Source organism: Rhincodon typus, chromosome 13 (genome assembly GCF_021869965.1).
Source record: "Rhincodon typus isolate 14 chromosome 13, sRhiTyp1.1, whole genome shotgun sequence".
Classification (NCBI taxonomy): Eukaryota; Metazoa; Chordata; class Chondrichthyes; order Orectolobiformes; family Rhincodontidae; genus Rhincodon; species Rhincodon typus.
The window spans coordinates 550,465-559,097 of NC_063344.1; positions in this window are offsets into that span (position 1 = coordinate 550,465).

An 8,633-nucleotide genomic window follows, 5' to 3' on the forward strand; every position below is an offset into this window, starting at 1 on the left:
TGTGCAATCTTACCAAGTCATACTCTTAATGGTTTAAGAAATCAAGGATGCTGGGGTCTAATAAGCTTCAGTTAAGTCAACTGCTAATACACAGTGAGATAGGAAGAACTGGTGATGCTGGAGTCAGAGATAACAGTGTGGAGCTGGAGGAACACAGCAGGCCAGGCAGCATCAGAGGAACAGGAGAGTTGATGTTTCAGGTCAGGACCCTTCTTCAGAAATGGGGCAGAAATGGCCCCATTTGTGAAGAAGTGTCCTGACCCGAAACATCAGCTTTCCTGTTCCTCTGATGCTGCCTGGCCTGCTGTGTTCCTCCAGCTCCACACTGTGTTATTGCTAACACACTGTGGTGTTTAATATGTTTAACAGGAGCATCCAGCTGGAAGAACTAGTACATAGTGCAGTCTGCACTAGCTTTTCAAATATCTGACTGATTTTGTACAAGTTGTTTGAACATCTCCATGCAGTGGTCTGCCACTTTGTTGCAGTTAAATACCCTGGCAAAGGCTACCTGGCAGGCCTCTTGGACAGAACATCATGCATGGCAGAAAGAATGGAAAGGAGGGTAAAATAATGATGTACAAAATGGAGACATAAGCAAAAGAATAAAGTCAGTCAAAATAAGTAATGGACAAGTTTATTTCAAAACAACTTTGTATATAAAAATTTCACAAAGATTACCACCTCTAGTTACGTGTAGTAAAATCATAAATTTATGCATAAAGAATGCAGTTATAATTATCAAAATATAAAGTGTTCTCAGTTTTAAAAGACTAAAACTTTTAAAGGTTTTTTCTAAGATTTTTGAATTCACATACAAAGACAATGACTGTACAAAAGACTAAGATCTAAGCAACTAATTATATATTACAGTTAACATTGTTATTAAAAATTCAGGTTTTACTTCTAATTTTTGCTTTTCATTTATAGATACTTGTTTTAGCCATTATGGAAAATATAGCACAGAGTGCAGTGTTCAGTTTGGTGTTTTTTGTGTTCCATCAATACTAGCTTCAGAACGCTGGCCCACGAGTGAAGATCTGTAAGGTACTTGCAGACTCCACCTCCATGTAGAATTCAATTTCAGCAGAACAGATAATATTGCATACATAAAATAAAATCACTAAGAAAGCTCTTCAGCCTTGACCACATTGTTAGCTATTTCTCTTGCTCTCTTTCTTGCTTTCTGCCACATGCATCCATAAGGATTCTAGGCCCGAAACGTCAGCCTTTCTGCTCCTATGATGCTGCTTGGCCTGCTGTATTCATCCAGCTCTGCACCTTGTTGTTTCAGATGACCGTAGCTGTGATTGTTCAAAGAGCTAGAATATTAATCCCACCCCTCTATTGCTTCTCCATAGCCTTGCAAGTGTTTTCCCATTGAGTATTAGTCAAATTCACTTTTAAAAGTTAAGATTGAAACTCCTTCCACCATTTCAGACGAGAACAACTCCCTGCCATTTCTCCTGAACTCCCATCTGGCTCTTATGTTAGTTACTTTAAATCTACTCTCTGTCTTCAGCTCACTGACCTCCTACCAGGAGAAACATCTCTTCCCTATTCACTCCATCAAAACCCCTCATAAATTTTGAATGACTTGACTAAATCTCCTGTTAACTTTCTAAGTTCCAAGCAGAACAGTCCTAGGTCTCTACACCACTGGTGTCTGTCATCTTAAAAAACATTATCTGTAACACATTCTCTGAAGCTTTAAGACTTCCTAAAGTGTGGTGCCCAGAATTGGAATTAATAATCCAGTTCAGGACTAACCAATTATTGAGAAAGATTAACATAAATATTCTTGGTTTTAAAATATATTTATAAATCCATGGATTCCATTTTTTAAACATGCGTACATTCTATATTTTACTTGTGTATCTATTACATAAGCATGATAAGTTATTGAAGTAGAGGAAAATGCAGCTAGTGGGAGAAAAAAGGAGAATAAGGTTCTTTTGGATTGTTCAAGCAAACAGTAAAGACACTCAAATGAGCTGAAAGGCCTCCTCTGTTGTAATGAGTATAATTTATTCTTTTTCATCCCTGATTTTAAAAAAAATTCCAACAGTTCCAATTCCAATTTTTATCACTTATCATATGTTTTTCATATCTCTGTTGTGACTCGGTGTATCAGGGAGAAATTGCATTGAATTTTGTTCTTCTTTAAAATTTTACCTGTAGTTATTTATTAGCATAAGAGTCATGGAACCATACAACATCGAAACACAGCCTTCGGTCCAACTAGTCCACCCTGACCATATTCCCTGCATTTGGCCCATATCCCTCCAAGCCTTTCTTATTCATGTACTGATTCAAATGTTTTTTAAATGTAGTAGCTGTACCTGCATCCACTGCTTCCTTTTGCAGTTCACTCCACACACAAACCATTCTATGTGTTGACCCTCACATCCTTTTTAAAATTTTCTCCTCTCACCTTAAAATTATGCCCCCTAGTTTTGAACTCGCTCACATAGAACATAGAAGACATGGTAGACTTATTAGCAAGGTTAGATCACATGGAATACAAGAAGAACTAGCTACTTGGGTACAAAAGTGGCTTGAAGGCAGGAGAAAGAGGATGGTGTTGGAGGGTTGCTTTTCGGACTGGAGGCCTGTGACCGGTAGTGTGCTACAAGGATCAGTGCTGGGTCCACTGCATTTTGTCATTTATATAAATGATTTGGATGTGAATATAGGAGGCATGGTTAGTAAGTTTGCAGATGGCACAAAAAGTGGTGGTGTAGGGTCAGCAAAGAAGGTTATGTCAGAGTGGGATCTTGATCAGTTGGGCCAATGGGCTGAGGAGTGGTAAACAGAGTTTAATTTAGATAAATGTGAGGTGCTGCATTTTGGAAAGGCAAATCATGGCAGGATTTATACCCTTTAATGCTAAGGTGCTGGGAAGCGTTGCCGAACAAAGTGACCGTGGTGTGCAGGTTCATAGTTCCTTGAAAGTGGAGTCACAGGTAGATTGGATAACGAAGAAGGCATTTGGTATGCTTTTTTGGTCAGTGCATTGAGTATAGGAGGGAGGTCATGTTGTGGCTGTTCAGGACATTGATTCGGCCACTTTTGGAATACTGTGTGCAATTCTTGCCTCCCTCCTAAAGGCGAGATGTTGTGAAACTTCAAAGGATTCAGAAAAGATTTACAAGGATGTTGCTGGAGTTGGAGATTTGAGTTATATAGAGAGGCTGAATACATTGTTTTTATTTCCTGGAGCATCAGAGGCTAAGGGGTGACCTTATTGAAGTTTATAAAATCATGAGGGGCATGCATGGGATGAACTTCCAAGGTCTTTTGCCTTGGGGTTGGGAAGTCCAAAATAGAGGCCATAGATTTAAGATGAGAGGGGAAAGATTTTAAAAGGGACCTAAGGGGTACTTTTTCCTGCAGAGGGTCGTGCGTGTATAGAATGAGCTGCCAAAGGATATGGTGGAGGTTGGTACAATTACAACATTTGAAAGACATCTGGATGGGTATATGGATAGGAAGGGTTTAGAGGGATACAGCCAAATGCTGGCAAATGGGACTAGATTTATGTAGAATATCAGGTTGACATGGATGAGTTGAGCCAAAGGGTCTGTTTCTGTGCTGTACATCTATGTGACAACCCAGGGCCCTACCATTAATTGTATAAGTCCTGCCCTTGTTTGTATCACCAAGATACAAAACCTCACATTTATCCAAATTATACTCCATCTGCCTCTCCTCAGCCCATTGACCCAATTGATTAAGATCTCTTTTTGTAATCTTCTTCATTATCCACTATACAATCAATTTTGGTGTCATCTGCAAGCTTATTAACCATGCCTCCTATTTTCTGATCCAAATCATTTATATAAATGACAAACAAAACTGGACCCAGTACCAATCCCTGGAGAACACTGCTGGTCACAGGCCTCCAGTCTGAAAAACCACCCTCCACCACCACCCTCTGTTTCCTACTGTCAAGTCAAGGTTGTATCCAATTGGCAAGCTCACCCTGAATCCCAGTGATTAACTTTACTAATCAGTTTACCATGCGAAACCTTGTCAAAGGCTTTACTAAAGTCCAAACTTATCCTTAGGAAAAGAAATAAATTGGGCAAATTTGGTGAAATTGGTAGTGCTTTTGCCTTTTTCACTGGTAATTTTATTTTGAATTGATTGGGTAAAAACGTATGCAAGAATTTTTTTTCTGAGTGATGCAATCTATGGGAAGAAATTATTATGAGTAATATCACATTGTTTTAACTGTAAAGGAATAAGTATACACTTTGTTATTAAATTAAAACATGAACGTGGTTCTTACATGTTTAGATTCTGCTACTGTGTTGTAATATTTTCCTGTAACATAGTAAACTAATTCCCAAAATCGTTATTGGTAAAATATTTTGGGATGATGTCACCTCTGGTTTGAGTTTTGAGATTAAGTTGTAGGAGCCATTATTTAACTTTGTCCACCATTCCACCTTCTCATCTCACCCTCAACTGACAAACTGAGTAAATTAGAACAATACTTACTGTTAAACGCTCCTGCAGTAGCTGCAGTTTTTGATTTCAACTGTGACAGAAGTAGGTGCACTAGATCCTCTGGGCTGGGGAAACAAAGATCAGCCAGGGTTCTTGTTGTTGAACACACACATTGGGACATCAAGGGACAACAGAAGTGCACCTGGATGTGATGATGAAACACACAAAGATTCTGCTGGCGCTTATACACTGGAAGCATACGTGAAGAGAAACCATTTGAATGAAGTGCTGGAGCATTACCAACACGTATGGAGCTGTTATAATCACTACATCAATTCAATAAGAAAAAAAGAGGGTCAGGTGAATCTATACATTTTATAGTATTTGGTTGATTTTGGATTTTGATCCTCTATCTTCAGGGCAACTAGGGACGGGCAATAAATGCTGGCCAGCCAGTGACACCCACATCCCATGAATGAATAGATAGAAGATAGTTTGGACATTTTACCAAGCTTTGTAATTAATGACATAGCAAAACTCAATAGCTTTTACTGTGCAACCTCATTTCCTTGATATAATTCTCTGCAATATAATTAGGAAATTAGGCTTCATTCTGAAGCAGTGGGTTTCATTTTTATGTATATATTATGCAATAAATTCAATTCTGCTGAGTTAGAAGGCTCTTGTGTAATATATTATGCATTGTCTAAAAGCTCTTCAGGTCTGGCAGCATCTGTGGAGAGGAATCTGAGTTAACATTTCAGGTCAAGTCACCCTTAGGGTTCTGAGGAAGGGTCACTGGACCTGAAACATAACTCCAATTTCTCTTCACCGATGCTGCCAGACCATTTAAGCTTTCTCAGCAATTTCTGTTTTTGCTTCTGATTTAGAGCATCCACAGTTCTTTCGGTTTTATATGTTGTCTTTAAGGCTTAGAATTCCCATAGCAATGACACAAAGGGCCAGATTTTCCTGTCAAAGTTATTATGAGGCTAATGGCAGTGGCACTGTTCATGTGCAAATGGTACAGCAATATTTGAATGAAGTCCTGGAGGATTACCAGCAGGCATGGAGCCATTATAATAGTTAAATCAACCAAATGGCTGCTAAGGAAATAAGGGAAACAATGGGGATGTTTTGGACTGCATACATATTACCAGAGAGGAGGTGTTTGCAGCCTTAAAGTGCATTATGGTGGATAAATCCCCTGGGCCTGATCAAGACCATCCTCAGACATTGTGGGAGGCAAGGGAAGAAGTTAAAGGCCCTTGCAGAGGTTTTTGCTTCATCTTTAGCCACTGGTGAAGTTCCAGAAGACTGGAGTGTGGCTAATGTTGTTCTATTGTTAAGGAAAGGTAGCAAAGACAAGCCAGGGAACTACAGGCCAGTGAGCCTAACATCAGTGGTAGGCAAGTTATTGGAGAGGATACTGAGGGACAGGATCAACCAACATTTGGATAGTCCAGGTCTGATTAGGGATAGTCAACATGGATTAATGCGTGGGAAGTCATGTTTGACAAATCTTTTAGAGATTTTTGAAGATGTAACCAAGAGGATAGATGAGGGTAGGCAGTGGATGTTGCCTATATGTACTTTAGTAAGGCCTTTGACAAGATCCTGCACAGCAGGCTAGTCATAAAAGTTAGGTCGCATGGGATCCAGGCAGAGCTAGCTGATTGGATTCAAAATTAGCTCAATGTAGGAAGCAGAGGGTGATGGTCAATGGTTGTTTCTCAGACTGGAGACCTGTGATTAGTGGTGTGCCACAGAGGTCAGTGTTGGGACCTTTGTTATTTGTTACTTACTTAAATGATCTGGATGTGAATGTACAAGGCATGATTAGTAAGTTTGTGGATAATGCAAAATTAGGAGGATAGTTGATAGCGAAGAAGATTGTCAAAAATTAGAAAGATCTTGATCAGATGGGGAAGTGGGCTGAGGATTGGTAAATGCAATTCAATACAGTTAAGTGTGAGGTGTTGCACTTTGGAAAGTCAAACCAAGGTACGACTTATACAGTAAATGGTAAGGTCCTGAGCAGTGTTGTGGAACAGAGGGATTTTGGAGTGCAAGTTTATAGTTCATTGAAAGCAGCATCACAGGTGTTCAGGGTGATGAAGAAAGCATTTAGCATGCTGGCCTTCATCGGTCAAAGCTTTGAGTATAGGAGTTGGGACTTTTTATTTCAGTTGTATAAGTTGTTGCTGAGGTCATACCTGGAGTACTGTGTACAGTTTTGGTCACCCTGTTATAGGAAAGACATAGTTAAACTGGAAAGTGTGCAAAGAAGATTTACAAAATTTTTTTCATGTCTAGTAGGCCTGAGTTATAGGGTGAAGTTAGCCAGGATAGGTCTTTATTCCTTGGAACATACGATACTGAGGGCTGACCTTTATTGAGCTGTGTGAAATCCTAAGGAGCGTAGGTAGGATGAATGCATATAGTCTTTTTCCCAGGGACGGGGAATTGAAAACTAGAGGGCATAGGTTTAAGGTGAGATGGGACTGATTTAAGAAGGACCTGAGGGGCAGTTTCTTCATAAAAGGAGTGCTGCCAGAGAAAGTGTTTGATATAATAGCAACACTTAAAAAGCTCTAAGGTTTTGGAGTAGATCTGTAGCTCAGGTTGTGGGTGTTGAGGTTGGTTGGCTCACTGAGCTGGTTTGTTGTTCCGCAGACGTTTCGTTACTGTGCTTGGTAACATCCTCAGTGCAGCCTCCGATGAAGCATCGGTGTGTTTTCCCACCTGGTTTTTAAACTCTGGAGTCCGTTGAGATGGATTGCCTCACTTCCGGTTTTCCTTCGTGTTGAACATATATGGGGTCGAGTTCAATGTGTTTATTAATAGCATGCTTCGTGGAGTGCCATGCTTCCAGGAAGTCTCGTGCTTGTCTCTGCCCAGCCTGTCCCAGGATCTTGGTGTTGTCCCAGTCAAAGTCGTGGTTCTCCTTGTCCATGTGGATTGAGATGAGTGAGTATTGGTAGTTTCCAAACAAGAGTACATGAACACCAACTGGCTACAAAAAGACACGACCAATACTCACTCATCTCAATCCACATGGACAAGGAGAACCATGACTTCGACTGGGACAACACCAAGATCCTGGGACAGACTAGGCAGAGACAGGCACAAGAATTCCTGGAAGCATGGCACTCCACGAAGCAGGCTATTAATAAACACATTGAACTCGACCCCATATACATTCCACTACAAAGGAAAACCGGAAGTGAGGCAATCCATCTCAACGGACCCCAGAGTTTAAAAACCAGGCAGGAAAACACACTGACGCTTCATCAGAGGCTGCACTGAGGATGTTACCAAGCACGGTAATGAAACGTCTGCAAAACAGCAACCAGCTCGGCGAGCCAACCAACCTCAACACATTTAAAAAGCATTTGGATAGGTATATGGATGGGAAGGGTTTAGAGGGATATGGACCAAATGTGGGCAATTGGAATGAACTGAGTGGGCACCATGCCCATGGTCAGCATGGACCAGTTTGGGCCGAAGGGCCTGTTTCCATGCTGTATTACTCGATGACTCTGACTGCAGGCAAGGGTCGGGGGTGGGCGGGGAATGTTGTTTTGTTTATTTAACAGTTTCTGTCTGGCTTCTGCAGCTCCACCATCAGCTTTGTAACATAAAATCTCACTTTTTGTTTTACTCCTGTGGAGGAGCCAGGGGACAGTGTTTTAAAAGTAGGAGTTTCTCCCTTTCAGAACAGAGATGAAGAGATTTATTTTCCTCTTTTGAAGATTGTGCTATTTTGGAACTCTGCCTCGGAAGGCAGTGGAGGCAGGGTCAATATTTTTAAGGCTGGAGTGGGTAGATTTTCGTCAGGCAAAGAAACCAAAGGCTTTTGGGGATAGATGAGAATGTAGAATACTGAATAAAAACAGATCATCCATGATTTAGAGATAGTAGGAACTGCAGATGCTGGAGAATCCGAGACAACAAGGTGCAGGGCTGGATGAACACAGCAGGCCAAGCAGCATCATAGGAGCAGAGAGGCTGACGTTTCGGGCCTAGACCCTTCATCAGAGAAGGGGGAGGGGAAGGGGGTTTTGAAATAAATAGGGAGAGAGTGGGAGGCGGATAGAAGAGGGATAGAGGAGAGGATAGGTGGAGAGGAAACAAACAGGTCGAAGAGGCGGGGATGGAGCCAGTAAAGGTGAGTG